Source organism: Physeter macrocephalus, chromosome 21, assembly GCF_002837175.3.
Source record: "Physeter macrocephalus isolate SW-GA chromosome 21, ASM283717v5, whole genome shotgun sequence".
NCBI lineage: Eukaryota > Metazoa > Chordata > Mammalia > Artiodactyla > Physeteridae > Physeter > Physeter macrocephalus.
In genome coordinates this window covers 3,423,169-3,442,887 of record NC_041234.1, presented here as the reverse complement: position 1 = coordinate 3,442,887, position 19,719 = coordinate 3,423,169, and the positions used below count along the sequence as shown (strand labels likewise).

Sequence of the window (19,719 nt, the reverse complement as noted above, 5' to 3'; positions counted from 1 at the left end):
TCTTTTGAGAAGCATATTGAAGTGAAAAGGACATGATAACTGAGATTCGCTTTAGAGAAAACTTGCCCCCCCCCCGCAAAAAAAAGTGGGGAACTTGATAAAACAAGAACGGCAAAGTATTGGTTGTTGGATCTGGGTAATAAGTCCGAAGTGGTGACTTGTCGTCTCTGCTTTTATGTAGTTTTGGAAATTTTCCCAACAAAACACCACATTTTTCTGTTTTCAGGCACTGTTTCTCAGTCTTGCCTTGGCACCTTCACCTGGGCAACAGGCTGGCACCATCCCTTCCTCAGTCATGTAAAGTTGTTTCTCTACCAGTGTGAGGGTGTGGATCGCACATGTAGCTGAGATAGAGAGCCGCTCAGCCCTTGGAGCAGCCAGCAGGGCCTAAGGCAGAGGGTGGGGCTCTTGGCCAGAATCCCTGCCCTGGTAGCCTGGGGCCATACGTAGCCTCATCCTTTTACCCTAGGGTGCTGTTCTGATAATTACCACTGTCTTTGAGCCAAGTGGTGAAAAAATACTGGCTCAAGATTGTTCCCATTAAGAAGTAAATATTCCTTGGGTGCGGTGAACTCAGCAAGCTATTATCAACTCTTAGCTCCTCAAGTGCTTCAGCTATCAGCTCTCACGACCCTCCCTCGGATAATGGGTGAGTTTTGGACCTTGGCCGAGATTGGGTGGGATAAGACCCTGGGGAAACCAGTGAGCTGCTTGCTGGCCTCCGGAAGTAGGCCTGAGGGGAAGTGGGGGAGGAAAGATGCTGAGAAGTGATTGGGTGGGATAAGACCCTGGGGAAACCAGTGAGCTGCTTGCTGGCCTCCGGAAGTAGGCCTGAGGGGAAGTGGGGGAGGAAAGATGCTGAGAAGTGAGAGCCTGGTGGTGGCGGTGTTGGCAGGAATTGTGGGCAGGGGTGTCCCCGGGAACCCCAGAAGGAAGAAGTCACATTCTCTGATTCTCTCAGAACAGAGCTTCTTGTAGGCTGCTGCATAGCAGTGTCATGTAATAGTTCCACATGGAGAAGAAGTAACTCATTGAAAATCTTCCTAGGGCTTCTACCCTCCACAGATTTATGTACGCCTGAAATTTAACCAAGTTGTTAAAGAACTGTGCTCAGGGGAATTGTTATTTTCAATCAAATGCTCCAAGTGAGTTTTTATTCTTTTGTCTTAATTTGGGTTCCCTCAGAGGCAGAAACTGAGACACTATGGGGGGAGAGGGAGTCACACCAGCCCTGGACTGATTTCCTTCGTAGAATTTTTTTTTTTATATATATAAGAAATGAATACACGTCTAGCCTATTTAAGTCCCAGCTGTTTTGGATTTTGATAATTCACAACCAAACTTAATGCCAGCTGATTCAGAATCCTACCAAGAATGGGAAGTTCCTGGGGATAAGTCCAACTCTAAGGCTACAGCAAACACTTTGAGGGGAGCCAGGGAAGCTGAGGTCTTTCCAAGCCAAAGGGGCAGGACTGAAGTCAACAAAGACTCAGGGACTGGAATGAGCCCAAACGGAGCCAACAGAATGTTGGGGAGAAAGCTAGGAGTCCCTTCTATACCTAGCCTTTATTGACTGTGGTGCATAAAGGTAGTCCGCCTTAAAGGTAGAGAGCGCAGAAAAGAGATTAGAAGTTAGGATGGCTAAGACTTTGTGATCAATTAGGCATCAGAGGTGAGGAGAAGGAAGAGCAAAGGAAGGGTGATCCCAGGTCTCTGGCGTGGGAAACTGGATGGATGGTGCTGCCATTTTGAGAGAGGGCACTCAGGAGGGAGAGATTTAGAGAGAAGATGAGATTTGGAGAGGTATGTTTTAGACCTGTTGGGGTTAAGGTGCTCATGGGAGATCCAAGTGGAGATATTTTTAAGCTGTTGAGTGTGGACTCCACAAAAGAGAGGAGGGCTAGAAATATTCATCTGGATCAGTCAGTCTATAGATGGGCTCCATGGCAAGGATATGTTGAGGTCGATGAGGAGATTGTGTGAGATGAGAAGACAACAGTTGGCTTATTACCAATATCTAAGTATAGGAAAAAAAGACAGGAGCCTTTGAAGAAGAATGGAAGGAAGTGGCAAGAGAAGAGGGCAGAAAACCAGTGGGGTAGTATGTTCCAGTATCCAAGGGAAGGAAGAATTTCAAGAAGCCTCATGAGCAATGTGAAACAACACACAGAAACGTCTAATAAAGCAAATGCTGTTGGTGCCAAGCCTGTGTTTCCTCAGCTCTTACCAGTGTATGCAGCCAGATTTCCAACTGCCAAAACCTGCATCTCTTTGATTCTGGACTGGTTTCCAGAACCTGCTCTGTCCATGGATATGGGGGGCTGGAAATGCCAGGGAATTAAGGCATACCCCTCCCCTTCAAACAGCCTTCAGCTGATGATTGACAGAAGCTGGTGTACAACTACTCCAGCTCCCTTGCCCCTTGAGTGATGTAACTCTGAGATGCATGTTCTATGCTATTTCCCAGAGTTCCCTGGAACAGGATTAAGGTCTGGTTGCCCATAGCCGTAACTTGTTTGATAACACACACTGTGTTGACTTTCTTCCCTTTCCTTCCCATTTCTTCACTCCTTTACCTGTATTTCCGGGGATCCCCTCCCAAATAAACCACTTACACTGGAATTCTTGCCTCAGGTTCTACTTTTAGGGGAACCGAAACTAAGATATCTAGAAAGATAAGGCCTGAGAAACATCCGTTGGATCTAACAGTCAGTTCTATTGGTGACTTGAGTGAGAAAGTTGGGAATGGGGGGAGAGTGGCCTCATTTCAGGGAGATGAGAAATGAATAGGAGAGGAATGATGGAGAAGATACTTCAGAAGCAAACTTATCAACAGGAGAGAGAGTGGTGATGTCACATTTCAGGTCAACAGGATTTAATCTCCCTTCCTAATAGCACCCTAACTAGTTTTGGGTGCTCACCTTTCTCCCACTCTGTCCTGTCTTGGAGACAGCTGATACGTGCCTCCTTCGGTGAAAGTTAACGGGCCAGCTCCCTCACCCTGATGCAGGCAGGTGACCTAGGCTAGACCATGGGACACCCTCTCCCATGTCTTTGAAGCCTGAGTGATATAAGAATATGAAGACTAGTTAAAGGTTATTTATCACATCACTCCAGTGCTAAACAGGCTTTTCCAAACCTTTTTGTCTCCTGAATCCTTGCAACAAGTTAACTTTTGCTCAAGCTGGCCAGCGGGCAGTTTCTGTGCCAAGAATCCTGATTAATAAAACAGGGCTATAACTAAGGATTTCACAGAGTGGAATGATTTGTTTCTACTCAGAAGTTTTTCTTTTTTAAAAAAATTATTTTATAATCTAAAGCTTGTTTTATTGTACTTTTTGCGTTTTCCTCTTTTTTCCCCAGCTTTATTAAAGTATAACTGACATAGCATTGTATACATTTAAGGTGTACAACGTGATGATTTGATAATGTAGATATTGTAAAATGATGACCGTAATAAGGTTAGTTAACACATCTATCAACTCAAATAGTTACCATTTGTGTGTGTGTGTGGTGAGAACATTTAAGATTTACTCTCTTAGTAACTTTCAAGTATATAATATAGTATTGTTAACTACAGTCATCATGCTGTACATTAGATGCCCAGAACTTATTCATCTTATAACTGGAAGTTTGTACCTTTTGACCAACATCTCCCTATTTCTCCTCCCGCTGCCTCCCCATCCCGCCTCAGACGCTCCTGGCAATCACCCTTCTACTCCCTGTTTCTTTGAGTTCAGCTTTTTTTTAAGATTCTACATGTAAGATCATACAGTATTTGTCTTTATCTGACTTATTTCACTTAGCATAATGCTCTCAAGGTGGTCACGAATGGCAGGATTTCCTTCTCTTTTATGGCTGAGTAGTATTCCATTGTGTATACCACATCTTGTTTCTCCATTTATCTGTTGATGGATGCTTAGGGTGTTTCCATGTCTTGTTTATTGTAAACAATGCTGCAGTGAACATGGGGGTGCACATATCTCTTTGAGATAGTGATTCAGTTTCCTGTGGATGTATATACCTGTAAGTGAGATTGCTGGATCATAGGGTAGTTCTATTTTTAATTTTTTTGAGGAACCTCCATATTGTTTTCCACAGTGGCTCTACCAATTTACATCTCTACCAACAGTGCACAAAGATTCCCTTTTCTCCATATCCTTCCCAACACTGTTTTCTCTTGTCTTTTTGATAATAAGCATCCTAACAGTATGAGATGATATCTCATTGTGGTTTTGATTTGCATTTCCAAGATGATTAGTGATGGTGAGCACTTTTCAGGTACCTAACGGCCATTTGTATATCTTCTTTGGAAAAATGTCTATTCAGGACTTTTGCCCATTTTTAAATTGGATCATTTGTGTTTTATGCTATTGAGTTGTATGAGTTCCTTATATATTTTGGATAGTAACCCCTTATCAGATATATGGTTTGCAAATATTTTCTCTCTTCCATAGGTTGCCTTTTCATTTTGTTCATTGTTTCCTTTGCTGTAGAGAAGCTTTGTAGTTTGATGTATTCCCACTTGTTTATTTTCACTTTTGTTGCTTATGCTTTTAGTGTCATAACCAAAAAGTCATTGCCAAGACCCATGTCAAGGAGATTTTCCCCTGTTTTCTTCTAGGAGTTTTATGGTTTCAGGTCTTACATTTAAGTCTTTAATCCATTTCAAGTTAATTTTTGTAAGTGGTATAAGATGTGGGTACAATTTCATTCTTTGGCATGTGAATGTCCAGTCTTCCCAGCACCATTTATTGAAGAAACTACTCAGATTTTTTCTGGTTATAAAAGTAACCTGTGCTCAATGTAGAAAGTTGAGAAAATACAGAAAAGTATTCTAAAGAAAAAAAACAAAAAAACCCTTATAATCCCATTGCTCAAAGGTAAGCACTATTAATTTATTTGAGATGATACTATATATGCAATTTAGTGTACAGTTTATAGAATATGGCATACTTCTTTATTAAAAATTAACATTATACCATACACCATTTCTTTATTTCAATAACTTCTCAAATACAATTTTGATGAGTCAGAATATTTAGTCTTATGGATATATCATACTTTTCTAAAAATTTCCACCATCATTTAATATTCTGGCTCTTTCAAAATTCTATCATAAAGGGCTTCCCTGGTGGTGCAGTGGTTGAGAGTCCACCTGCCGATGCAGGGGACACGGGTTCGTGCCCCGGTCCGGGAAGATCCCACATGCCTCGGAGCGGCTGGGCCCGTGAGCCATGGCCGCTGAGCCTGTGCTCCACAAAGGGAGAGGCCACAACAGTGAGAGGCCCGCGTACCAAAAAAAAAAAAAAAAAAAAAAATTCTATCATAAAAAATAATTTCTTGAACATCTTCTTACATAAATCTTGGTCTGGCAGTTCTGATTCTGTCCACAGGCTTGATTCCCAGAAGTGGAGTTATTGTTTCCAAAGGAATGAACATTTTAATATATATTTTTTTAAAATATTTTAATTTTTGGCTGCATCGGGTCTTCGTTGCTGCACGCAGGCTTTCTCTAGTTGTGGCTAGCAGGGGCTGCTCTTCATTGTGGTGTGCGGGCTTCTCTTGTTGTGGAGCATGGGCTGTAGATGCACGGGCTTCGGCAGTTGTGGCCCGCGGGCTCAGCAGCTGTGGCCCGCGGGCTCTAGAGTGCTGGCTCAGCGTGCTTCGCAACAAGAGAAGCCACCGCAATGAGAAGCCCGCGCCCCACAAAGAAGAGTAGCCCCGACTTGCCGCAACTAGAGAAAGCCCACACCCAGCAGCAAAGACCCAACGCAGCCATAAATAAATAAATAAATAAATAAATAAATTTATAGACTGCTGGCTCAGTAGTTGTGGCTCACAGGCCTAGTCATGTGGGATCCTCCCTGATCAGAACTTGAACCCTTGTCCCCTGCATTGGCAGACAGACTTAACCTCTGTGGCACCAGGGAAGCCCAGGAATGAACCTTTTAAAAGCTCCAGAGAGCTTGTGCCAGAATCATGTCCAGATAATTAGATACCAATTTATATTTCCACCAGTGCTCTTGCTGGGATTTTTTTTAATGGTTAATGTGAGAGAAGCCATTTATTTCATTTCTAATTTCTTTGATTTAGATTGATTCAGTTTCCTTCTTTTTGAATTGTCTATCTTTGCATTAATATTTTTCTCAGGGATTTGCACGAACTCTTTATATAGTAAAGCTACAATACTAACCTTGTGTTTCATTTTTGAAAATATTTTTCTGTTTTACTGTTTACCTTTTCAGCCGATTATGTTGTTTTAGCTATTCAACCATTTACATTTTTATACAGTTAAGTTCAGTAAACTTTTTCCTTATGAAAAGATCTTTGAGTTTTTCATTGTTTTATGCTTGTAAAGTCTACATTCTTTTTTTTTTTTTTTTTTTTTTTTGTGCGTTCTGCGGGCCTCTCACTGTTGTGGCCTCTCCCACTGCGGAGCACAGACTCCGGATGCACGGGCCCCGTGGCCATGGCTCACTCTGTGGCATGCGGGATCCTCCCGGACCGGGGCACGAACCCATGTCCCCTGCATCGGCAGGCGGACTCTCAACGACTGCGCCACCAGAGAAGCCCTACATTCATTTTGAATAGTGCTTTTGTCTTGAATCCTCTGTTTAGTAATATTTTCCATTGATGTTTTCTTTTTCCCACCTTTGTTGATATGTCTTTATTCACCCTTTTAATTTTAACTTTGTCTTTTGTTTTTGTTTTTTTCTGGCCACGCCACACGGCATACGGGATCTTATTTCCCTGACCAGGGATCAAACTCACACGCCCTGCTGTGAAAGCGGAAACGTGGAATCTTAACCAGTGGACCGCCAGGGCAGTCCCTAGTTTTAACCTTTTTTGTGTAATTATGTTTTAGGTTGTCTTTTATAAGCAGCACATAATCATATTTTGTTTGTTTTTAGCCCAGTGTGAGCAACTCTTCTTTTTATTGCAGAGCGTAAAACATTTACAACTAGCATAATAACTGGTGCATTTGCTCCTATTTCTGGAATCTTTTTCATACTCTCTTTTAGGCTTATTTGCTATTTTCTACATTTTCTTCTCACTTGCAGTGCTTTTGTTTTCTTTTCTTTCGTGGTAATTTGGAAGGTGGTTTTTAATTCTAGTAGTGATTGCTTCTAAGTTTATTAGATGTAGCCCTGAACCTATGCTTCTTTGGTTGTCTAAATGAAGAGCAAAAAAGTAATTTTTTACATCATCCATTTAACAATTATTGGGTTTTATTTTTGTTTGTTTTGTTTTTGCTTTTACATCTCACAAATTCCTGTCTTTACTAATGTAATTGGGGTCATAAAACTCAATTATTATGCTATATTTATTATATAAATGTTCTTTTTCAAGATTTGGCTTTGGATTTTTGCATTCAATTTAGTAACCATATTTACAACAATTATTTTCATTTAACTAAATATTTAATTGACTTTCAAGTTCCTGCCAACCTTTTAATGGTGTGGTTCAATTTCTTCCACTAGAGCACGCAAATGAGAATCACGGGAGAGATATTTGGTAAGTTCACATTCCCTGGCTCTACATCCCACGTAGGAATTCTAATTCTATGTGTCTAGGACAGCCTTTGCATGACCCCCCCCTCTGGCTTCAGCCTTATTGTACCGAGAGTTGTAGCCGGAATGGCTGCAGGGGGAATTGTGGGAGAAAGGGTGGGGGAGGAGGGAAAGGGAGGGCTTTAGGAAAGGGCTTCCTGAGAGTAGGAAGAGTTCCTGGTTTTCCAGTAGGTCCGGGTGATGCTGAAAGCTTCTCTAGACTGCTGCCCCTGCCACCCTTATCTCCAATCTCCAGTTGAGAAGGGGATTAACAGAAGAATAAGGTTTGGAAACTGGTTCAAATCCTTGTCCTGCTCTATTCTAGAACAAGTTACTTAATGCTTGACCCTTAATTTTCTCATCTGTAAAAATGGTTTATTCTTACTTTCCAGAATTGTAATCACAGATAATCTTATAGATTATTTTATAAGCACTTAGCATGGTGCTTGACATCAGCAAGTTCTTAGTAAAAATTCTTATAATTGCTGTTTTGTATTAATATGTCTATTGTTGTAGAGCTCCATTTTTATGCAATTCCAACTTTTACTTCCTTCTCTTGAAGTAAAGATCCAACTATAGGGCTTCCCTGGTGGTGCAGTGGTTGAGAGTCCGCCTGCCGACGCAGGGTACATGGGTTCGTGCCCCGGTCCGGGAGGATCCCACATGCCGCGGAGCGGCTGGGCCCGTGAGCCATGGCCGCTGAGCCTACGCGTCCGGAGCCTGTGCTCCGCAACGGGAGAGGCCACAGCAGTGAGAGGCCCGCGTACCGCAAAAAAAAAAAAAAAAAATCCAGCTATAATCCCTGTTGTGGAATGCAATTTCGTGTGTCTGACATGCAGTGAGGCCAAACAAACTGAAGCATCGGACTTTGGAGCAGAGGAAGGTTTATTGCAGGGTCAAGGAAGGAGAACGGATGGTTTGCGCTCAGAAAAACCCCAAACTCCCTAATGGTTTTCGGGGAGAAATTTTTACAGGCAAAATTGGGTGAGGGCTGCAGGGTGTGTAAGTTTCTTCTGATTGGTTGGTGGTGAGGTAACAGGGCGGTGCTCCAGCAATCTTGTGCTCAGCCTGGAGTTACCATCCTCCACCTGGGTGGGGTCCTTAGTTCCTGAAGAAGAACTCAAAGATGTATTGTTATGCATATTCCTTGAGGAGGAACTAGGATTCTGCTTCATCGAGGTGCTATTGTTTCTTGACTGCTCTTCCTTTGTTTCTGCATTCCCTCATTTCCCTGATTTGCAACTGTTTGAATCTGCCCTTTGGTACTCAGGGAAGGTCTCAGAGGCTGAAATCTTTTCCTGCAAATAAGAAAGGAAAACACTGAAAGGCTTTTATACCCACGAGGGCACTACAGGTTCTTGCTCAGTTTCACCCTCACACACCACTCGTTAAAATCCATTTCCTCCAAAGCAACTTGGTCTCTGGTGCTTTCACAAGCCACAGCTACCCTCAAACCTTCTTCCTTCTTACCCCACATTCATTCAAAACTCTATAGCAGTGCTGTCCAGTAGAACTTTGTGTGATGATGGAAATGTTCTATAATATAGAACATGTAGCTAGCAAGCACTTGACACGTAGCTAGTGCGACTAAAGAACTGGATTTTTTTATTGTAATTAATGTAAATTTAAGTAGCCACATATGACTAGCGGCTACCATATTTGACTCCACAGGGTTTTTTGCCTGAAAAGCCATTATTCAATTAATGGTCCATCTTGCAGTTAGTGGCATTTTAGAAAAGAAGACATTTAGTGACAAATTATGATTATGAAATTTGCACTTTAATTTTAGACATAATTTTCTACGATATATTTCCAGCCTTTCATACACAGTTTTAAATTTTGTTCTTCAAAAATGAATACACAGGGCTTCCCTGGTGGCGCAGTGGTTGCGCGTCCGCCTGCCGATGCAGGGGAACCGGGTTCGCGCCCCGGTCCGGGAGGATCCCACATGCCGCGGAGCGGCTGGGCCCGTGAGCCATGGCCGCTGAGCCTGCGCGTCCGGAGCCTGTGCTCCACAACGGGAGAGGCCACAACAGATGAAGGCCCGCATACCGCAAAAAAAAAAAAAAAAAAAAAATGAATACACAGTTCTATAGAAATCTGAAACCACACAACTCAGATTGGGACTCAAACCCAACTGCACCTCAGATGGGATTAGAACCCAGCCAAAACTCAGACTGGGACTTGAACCCACAGGCTGGGACTCAAACCTACTGTCTTTTAATTGAAATCACACACCTGGTCTCAGGACTTAATGAAGCTCAGCTTCTCTATGTCTCAGTGCAGAAGGAATTCAGCAAGAGGCAAAGTAATAGGTAAGAAGTAGATTTATTGAGAGAGATACACACTCCATAGACGGAACGCAGTCTGTCTCAGAAGCCTAAAAGCCCTGGGAGATGCACGTTCCATAGACAGAATGCGGTGGCGGTCCATCTCAAAAGGCGAGGGTGGCCCTGAAATATGGGGTGGTGAGTTTTTATGGGCTGGGCAGTTTCATAGGCTAACAAATGGGAGGATTATTCCAAATATTTTGGGGAAGGGGCTGGGTTGGGGGGGCGGGTTCCAGGAATTGGGCCAGTGCCTACTTTTTGGCCTTTTATGGTCAGCCTCAGAACTCTCATGGCGCCTGTGGCTGTGTCCTTTAGCATATGCTAATGTATTACAATGAGTGTCTTGATATAATGAGGTTCAAGGTCTAGTGGAAGTCAAATCTTCCATCATCTTGGGCCTAATTGATTCTAACCAGTTTTTGTATCCTCAAGGGCTTAGTCATTCTTTTAATGGTTGTGCCCTGCCCACTTCCCTCCTGTCTCAAATCCACCAGAGTCAAGAGTCAAAATGAAGTAGAAGGTTTCTTGCTCCGAGCATACCTAATAATATCTACCCTTGCCGTGGTTATATTTGTGAGACTTGTATTTTTTAGCTTTGGTTTGAGCAAGATGAACAAAACATTTGGAAGAGGTTAAGTGCATGGGGGATTTTGCTGATGATGGACCATAATGAAAGTGCTTTGGGAGTTGAAGAAAGACAGAATATGGGGTGAAATTAGGTCAGTTGCTCCGAAATTTATTTTTCCCATGACCCACAGTATGAAATACGGTTTACAGCATGACCCAGTATACACACATAGACATATATAATGGAAATAAAGATTTCATATGAGCAATACTTAATCTTCACTACATGCATCACATTCTATTTCCTATTTAATTTTATCCTCTTCGGTGCTATTCTGTTGCATTTTATTCTCTTATTCTATTTAATTTTTAATATGTTGGTCAAGATTCTCTAGATTGACATCACAGCCCACTACTGGGTTCCAATATGTGGTTTGAAAACACTGGGTTAGAAGCCATTTGGGTTTGGGAATTGGAGGAAAGAGAGGTGACTTGGGGTCCTGGGCTTCAGACACAACAGAGATGGAGGCTGTATTATTTTGCTAGGGCTGCCATAACAAGGTGCAGCAGAGTGGGTGGCTTTAACAACAGAAATTTATTTTCTCACACTTCTGGAGTCTGAAGTCCAAGATCAAGGTGCTGGCAGAGTTGGTTGCTCCTGAGCTTGTGGATAGCCACTCTCTTGCTGCCTCTTCACATGATTGCTCCTCTGGTGTCTCTTCCTCTTCTTTTTTTTTTTTTTTTTCTTAGAATTTTATTTATTATTTTTTAATAAATTTATTTATTTATTTAATTTATTTTTGGCTCCGTTCGGTCTTCGTTGCTGCCCGTGGGCTTTCTCTAGTTGCGGCGAGCGGAGGCTACTCTTTGTTGTGGTGTGTGGGCTCCTCATTGCAGTGGCTTCTCTTGTCGCGGAGCATGGGCTCTAGGCTCACGGGCTTCAGTAGTTGTGGCACGTGGGCTCAGTAGTTGTGGCTCATGGGCTCTAGAGCGCAGGCTCAGTAGTTGTGGCGCATGGGCTTAGTTGCTCCGCGGCATGTGGGATCTTCCTGGACCAGGGGTCGAACCCGTGTCCCCTGCATTGGCAGGTGGATTCTTAACCACTGCGCCACCAGGGAAGTCCCTCAGGTAATTTCTTTCAGGAAGATTCCTAAAAGTGGAATCACACAGTCAAAAGGTATAAACATTTTAACGCGTCTTGGTATATAACGCAAATTCTTCTTCCCAAAGGTGGTTCCAACTTTCACTTTGAGCTGCCCTGTAGGAGAGTAGAAAGGGCACATTCCTGCGTTTCTAAGGGTAGATGGCTGGTGGCTGCACTGACTGCTGGAGTTACAACCAGAAAGCCCTGGTTTAAACCCTGACTTGCCAACTATGTGACCATGTGGGTCACTTACTTTTAGAAGACTTGGTTTCTTCATTGTCTAATGGGACTAGTGACACCTTCCCAAAGAGCTATTGGAATGAATACCTGAGAAATTGCATATGTGAGGCTTACTTCACACCCCCTTTCAGCGCTGCTTGGAGACTAGTTAATCTTGGAAACGAATGAGAGTTTACATTTTAATGACCGATGATGGTCTAGTGGATAAACCTTGCCAACAATCTTCACCAGAGCAGGCTACCTGGGAACAATCTCTTCTCTTCCCTTCCCTTCCCTTCCCTTCTTTGTGACTGGCTGAGCATGGAGGCTGGAGGTGGGGCTTCCCCAGAACCCCTAGACCACATCATGCCGGTACTGCCTGCCCTGCCTCCTAGCGGAGGGCCCTTCCATCCCACTTTGGTAGAGTAATAAGCCAAATGGTAGATGCAAAACTGTGGGCTAACATTTCTGGTTTAGAAATGGTTTCACTGTTTTGAATTCGGCTGAATACCACACTTGCCAACAATAGCAAAGTAAGAATACAATTCAGCACCTCATTAATCCCAACATTATCACATGTGTGGTTTTCATTTCACATTTAATATTTATCTTTCTCAACAGAAAGCCAGGACCAAGTTAGGCAGGTTATAGTCATCCAACCTGAAGGTCAGGAAGACACTGGTGGAGGGAGAGAGGCAAGGGTTTCTGGGGGAAGCCAAGACTGTGGCTGACTTTAGTTCATGTCCTGATGGGTAACACTCATGATCATTTTTATGGACTTCAACAGTGAAGTGGATTTTTGGACTGACTAAAATTATGGGAAGCATGAATAAATTTAGTCTCGGAGCCTTTGAATCTACCCACCTATTTATTCCCAGCAACCACAGCTTCAAATCACAGAACCTTGTTAGTAGCATGTTAGATCTAAGATGGATCTGAGAGACAACCTTCTTGTTTTACAGATGAGGAAGCTGAAGTTCAGAGAGGTTACATGACTTGTTCAATATCATGTGAGCTATTAAGGGCAGAGCCAGGCTATTGCTGAGGCCTCTTATGTTGCTTAGTTCCACATGGCACACTGTCTCCCTCCCTCTGTCTGCATTTGTGAAATGTTTATCATTACAGTACCTATTGTGGTTTAAACAAACTAGAAAGCAATTGGAAAATCAGTGGCTTAATTCCTCCAGAGAATTTAACTTAAATTCCAGTATACGAAACTATAGGAGGACTTTCACCTGCGGAATTTGTTCCAGTTGGGCTGATAAGAGCCCTAGCTCTGGAACGAAAGAACTGGGGATGAAAAAGCTGTTTCTAATCTAGTCACAGAAAATTTGTTAAGTGCAAAAAAGTACTCTGAAATTCTCTTAAGTAGGATAAAGATAGAAGTATAATGCCCAGCTGACTTGTCACCCTCCTTTAAGTTTTTTGATTCTACAAATATTTAGCAACTGTGAGGAGGGCAGGTCAGCCGGAGCACCTGACACATTAAGGCCTTCAAGAACATTGTGGGTCAAATGCTGGGGAGGGTGTGGGCAGATTAAGATCCCGCGAGCCACGAGGCGCGGCCAAAAAAAAAAGGGGGAGAGGGGTTTGGACTTTTGTTCCCACTTATAAGGTGGGGTAATAGTTAAGGATTCAGAGCAGGGGAACAACAGATCCAAGCAATGCTTTAGGAGGAGGGATGATCTGGGAGCAATGGGTGGTAAGGAAAGAGGCCAGGTGGGGAATGTATAAAATCATCAAGGACAGAAGTGGGGAAGACCTGACTAGACTTGCAGAACCAGGAATTATCTCAATTTGGGATCCTTCCAGAAGCAGACTCGGAGACAAGGATTCAATTGCAAATAGTTTCTTTGAGAGGTGATCCTAGGAAACCCTGATTGGGGAGAGGGGGAGTGAGACAGGGAAAGAAAGGAAGACAGTAACAGCTATGGTAGCAAACCAGTTAGTGGAGTGGGCAACTGAAGGTCAATCCCGCTGGAGAGCTGTGGGATACAGAGGAGAGCATGCCTCGGGGTTGTCCCCACAAGGGACCAGGAAGGTGGAGGATTCATTCACCCATTCCCCATCCACCATTGGTTTAGAACTGCTTCCAGAAGCACTAACTCTCCAACACTCTGGGCTTGCCCTGCTTATGGGCCGAATGTGCTCCAACAAAAAATGCTCTCAGGATCCAGGAGTGGAGAGGTGAATGTCAAGGGAACACCAACAGTCTGATATACAGACACCTGTTTCTCTTTGGAGATACTCAAGCAGTCCTGGATATTGTAGACAGGACTTAGCACTCTGTACATAGTTGGGTGGGAAGACCTCAAACTTGACCTTTTCTAAGTTCTGTGATTCCTTTGTCGTCAAAAACAGGCCACCCTGCCTATGAGCACCCACTACATTCTTGCCTGTATCTAATCCCAGATTTTAATCCATACCCCTTAAAAAATTCTCCTCCATAATACAAATTTCCTTGAAGAACATGTGATTAGTGTTTTGTTTTGTTGGGGTTTTTTGGTGGTGCCGCAAAGCATGTGGGATCCTAGTTCCCCGACCAGGGATCGAACCCATGCCTTCTGCGTTGGAAGCACGTAGTCTTAACCACTGGACCACCAGGGAAGTCCTGTGATTAGTGTTTTCCATATCTTTTATGGAATTATATTTTTAAAACCCTTCTCTAATGAGATTACAAAAGACTGGAAATTATAGTAATGACGGTATTAGTCAGGCACGTGATACCCAAGGTAGGAAAGAAGAACACATTAACTCAACCTGCCTTAACTTACTTCAGTGAAGCTGGCAACAGGCAAGCTATCCATCGCCATCATTTACCAGAATTAATTCAAAGTCTGGCTAGGGTTCAATCCCGAATAGAAATGGGCCAGGACTTCAAATTGGAAACCATTCAACATTAAAACCAGTATGACATATTTTCTTTTTAGAACCACACAACTCAAAATTTAAGAAATTTGAGGAATTTCTGGAAAATTCCGTAGTAAGTCAATGACGTTTACTTCAAGAAGACAGAAGTGACTTTCTTAGGGAAACAATAAGTTGCTTGCATTTATGGACCTTAAAACTGACCTTTTTGTCTCCTTCTGTTAGTTTAGTAAGGGGGTAGGGAGTGGGAAAGTGCTAACAGCTCCCAGGATGGATTTTTGAGTGCTGAGGTTCACCCAGTGAACTCCAGAGCCAAGTAACCAACCCTTGAAAATACGTTTACATCATGAGTAGAAATGCCAAACACCAGATGGCCTTCATGAGAGGGAATAAATGTAAAGTCCAGGATGAAAGAAAGCACGGTGTCTCTGGGAGAGGCAGCTTTTCCTTCACTGTTATTTGCCCCTTTCCTTTGACCGCAGACCCATGCAGCCTCTCAGGGTTTGGTTTGGAAGATTGGAGGCGGCTTCTGTTACTTTTACACCCAGCTGGAGTGGCCTGGGTGCTGACCCAAAGCTGCGTGAAGCCGTTTTCATGAAACTAGTAAATGTTTATTGAGCACCTACTAAGTGCAAGGAACTGAGTCAAATGTTACATGGTTTATAAATGTCTGTCCTGGAGGACCTGGGACTTTGGGAGGGGAGATAAGGCTCACAGATAAAGAACTCTAAAAAGTCAAGAGGAATAAATGCTCCTCCTCTGTTCCAACTTCCTTTTGTACTTGTAACCATTAAAACAATCATAACAATATTAATATTAATAGGAGCCCATTTATAGAACACTTTCAGTAGTCTAGATCTGTGAGGTAAGAGTTATCGCTCTCTTACTGTACAGATGTGGAAACTAAGGCACCTGCCCAAGTTCACACAGCCAGTTAGTGTTTGAAGTGAGATTCAAATCCAAGCAGTCTGGTTGCAGAGCCCACACTCTTAACAACTATACTTCCTACCACACAATAATTTTTTTAATATTAAGTTGTTCGTGTACACAGCTGTTTCCCAGTTACTCTGGAAAGTTCTATGAGGTAGGAGACTTGTGTTTTCATTCTTGTGTCTGAGCACTTCCCACAGAGCCTGGTCCCAGAAGCTTCTCAGTAGATACTGAACGAATGAATGGATCAACTTGAAGCACGGGTGAGGCTCTGTGGCTGTTCAGAGAAGGAAAAAATGACATTTATTCATAGGCATGAGGGAAGGCTGCATGGAGGAAGTGGCCTTCGGTCTCTGCTGTGATGGGTAGATAGGATCCATGGAAGTGGAGGAACGTTTTTCATTTCTGTACTGCAGATGCAGACCTTTGGTCACTTGGGAGGTTGCTGGCTGGTTGGAGGGCCTATATAGCCTGCGATGTAGCAGGCCTGCTCCCCGGAAGGAATGGACATTCCACTGCCAAGTGCCTAGAGCCATGGGCCCATCTGCCTCCAGAGGCTGGGGGACTGCTGGAGACAGAGCGAGGGGACAGATACCCCACAAATGGAGGACTGAGCGTGTGGGAGGCCAGGGAGTGAGAGGCAGCCCCACCTAGCTGTGCTGTGCTGGGTCCCACCCTGGAGCCCCGGGACTCTGCACAGAGGCATTGCTAGTTCATGGAATGTGTACACAGGGACTGCTGCTGCCGGAAAGGACCCATCAAAGTGAATCACGGGTGCAACGGGCCAGGGGGTGCCGTGCCCAGTGGAGCCCACCTGGTGTTGCTGGTGGTGGGGTGCATAGCAGCAAAAAAGGATATTGGCAGATTAAAAAAAGCCCAGACAGAGTCCAGGCCTGAGCAGGAATCACGTGGCTCTGAGAGATGTCACATCTGTTGGGACTGGGTGATCCTCTCTCTCCCGGTGTCCACAGCAACTGTTTCAAAGTTTCACAGCACCCTTGAAGTCCTCTACTTTCAGCATGTGACATTCTCACACAACACAGAGAATATGGTCTCGTCTTGCATCCACCTGGGCAAGGTCGCCCCTTCCTTCCTACTTCTTTGGTTACTCGATTCTCGTGCATCTTCAACCCCCATATCTCCTCTGCCTTTTATTCATCTGGGATATAAACACTTTCAAATCAAACTCTCTCTTTACTTTCTCTCCCATCTCGCCACAGCCAATTTTTTTTCCTTCCCTTTCGATCCAGCTTCTTTATTATGATCGTCACTTCTTGCTCCCATTCATTATTCAAACCACTTCGATTTGTCTTCAGCCCCTAGCCAGTCCCAGCAACCGCTCACGCTAAGGCAGTTAAGGACCTCACTGCCAAATCCGGTTCACACCATGGTGCTGGCCATTGCCTCCTTTTCAGAACTCGCCTCCCTTGACTTACGTGATGCCATGTTCTACTCCTGTCCCTCCTGACCTTTGACTGCTCTTCCTTCGTCTTCTTCATGGGCTTCCCATGGTTGCCACCTCTCTCCTTAAATATTGCTGTTTTCCAAGCTCCTGTCCTCGGTCTTTCGGTCACCTCTCCTCCCCTCACTTCTCCTCCCTCTTCACACCTCTTCTTTCACTGCCTCACTTCTCATTCCCACTTTTCTCTTTTTATTCCTCTCTCCACCCAGTTCTTTCTCCATAGGTAAGTCCATTCCCAAGATTTCAACTACACGCATGTGTAGATGGCCCTCACCTCTGCCATTTATATTCTCCTGCCTGGAATACTCTCCTGAACTCCAGACCCATGGGGTCAACCCATCTGGACAGTTCCACTTGGATACACGCACACTCAGCATGTCTGAAACTGAACTCACCTTCCACAAAATTCTCTCTCCTCCGTGATCTCCCATCTTGAGGAGGAGTGCTAGTGTCCAGCCTGTTACCTAAGTCAGAAAGCCCAGAAACCTGGTGGTCTTTCTTCACTACTTCCTCTCCTTTCCCCCTTCATACATGGAGCTGCCAATATTTAGAGGGTCTTCCTGTCCCCTCTGTCATTTCAATCCCCCTCTTTCCATAGCTCTTTTTTCTCACCTGGATCCCAGCACGGGTCCAACCCATCCTCTGTCAAGTACTGCTGACTAGCCTGCTGTCAAGTACACCTTTGGAAATGAACATCTGTTAGATCATTCCCCTGCTTTCTATCCTTATGTGGTTCCAAATGATCCAGACCTCTTGCTGTGACCTCTGAGGGCTCTGGTCTCTGCCCAACCCAACGTGCCATACTTGCCTGGCTCCCTCCTCACCTGGCTCCCTCCTCGCTCCCCTGCCATTGTTTCTACCTGAAACACTCTCCTTCTTTTTCCTTACTTCCCCTTCTTCGAACTTGATCTCCTCTCCTCTGGGAAGTCTTCTCCAGCCTTTCTCTCCCTACCCATCTCCAGGCTGGACTAGCTGCCCCTATTCTGCCCACCGCCCCCTGCCCATTTCTAGTGTAATCCTCAGCACACTGCGGAGTTTCTTTGTCTTCCATTATTGGTCTATGTGTAACCTGACCTTGTTAACCTGTGTACTCTAGCATCGAGTACAATACTTGACACATACTCAGTAATGTTGTTAGATCCATGCAAGAAAAATCCTGGACGCCATGCTTGAGAGGGCCACAGATATCACAAACACCCCCACCAGAAAAGAAGTATTGAATACTGGGGCACCTCTGTCATGAGGAATTCATTACTCAGCCTGGCACAGCACAACCTGTAACTGAAAACATTTACTCTCATGACTAACACTGTTCAGGCTCCAGGGAAATGCTTCTGCACATCTCTCATCCTGTGGCCTTAAAACAAAAGGCAGCTGTGTCCAACTGCTGTAAGAGTTCATGGTTACACAGCAATTGGCCTAAAAAAACATCTATAGCTTTGGAGTACACGGAAGATTTCAGTTGTGGAAATGCCTAGATAAGAGAAAACACAAGTTTATTAATTAATGTTCCTTGTCAAATATAATGGATGTAATGGATCCTCGCATAATGAAATATTGCTTCCAGCAGTCCCAAGCATCCAATTTTTTCCTTCCCTTCTTGTTTCAAAAATATTCGTGAGTTAGCATGGTGTTCAATGTGGTTGCACACGGTGGCTGGCAAACAGTTCACAATATTGAATAATTCATTAGTCTTAATTTTGGCCTAAAATTTGTGTGTATGCATAGATAGATGAAAAATGTGTGAAGCATGAATGACACTGATTTTATTTTGGTAAGGCTGCACTAAACTTTCTTTTTTTAAAATTTTTATTGAAATATAGTTTTACAAAGTTGTGTTAGTTTCAGGTGTACAGCAAAGTGATTTAGCTACATATATTCTTTTTAGAATATATATATTCTTTCCCATTATAGATTATTACAAGATATTGAGTATAGCTCCCTGTGCTATGCAGTAGGTCCTTGTTGGTTATCTATTTTATATATAGTAGTGTGCATATTTTAATCCCAACCTCCTAATTTATCCCTCTCCCCCTTTCCCCTTTGGTAACCATAAGTTTGTTTTCTATCTCTGTGAGTCTGTTTCTGTTTTGTAAATAGGTTCATTTGTATCATTTTTTCAGATTCCACATATAAGCAATATCACTTGATATTTGTCTTTCTCTGTCTGACTTACTTTACTTAGTATCATAATCTCTAGGTCCATCCATGTTGCTGCAAATGGCATTATTTCATTCTTTTTTATATGGCTGAGTAATATTCCATTGTGTATACGTTCCACATCTTTATCCATTCATCTGTCGATGGACACTTAGGTTGCTTCCATGTCTCAGCTATTGTAAATAGTGCTGCAACGAACATTGTGGTGGATGCATCTTTTCAAATTATAGTTTTCTCCGGATATATGCCCAAGAGTGGGATAACTGGATCATATGGTAACTCCATTTTTATTTTTTTTAAGGAAGCATGAATGATACTGATTTTATTTTGGTAAGGCTACACTGCACTTTCTTTTTTTTTTTTTTTGTGGAACATGGGCCTCTCACTGTTGTGGCCTCTTCCGTTGTGGAGCACAGGCTCCGGACGCACAGGCTCAGCAGCCATGGCTCACGGGCCCAGCCGCTCTGCGGCATGTGGGATCTTCCC

The 19,719-nt window shown here is 43.5% G+C and overlaps 1 protein-coding gene across 6 annotated transcripts in view; it reads left to right on the top strand.

Annotated features, from left to right (window-relative positions):
- Window positions 1-581: 581 nt before the first annotated feature.
- ADGRG2 (adhesion G protein-coupled receptor G2) overlaps window positions 582-19,719 on the top strand; it is a 170,376-nt gene continuing 151,238 nt past the window's right edge. For all 6 annotated transcript variants that reach the window (XM_024115280.3, XM_024115279.3, XM_007106922.4 and 3 more), the window contains exon 1: window positions 582-649. The gene's annotated coding sequence lies outside the window, so the exon portion shown is untranslated. The remainder of the gene's footprint in view (window positions 650-19,719) is intronic.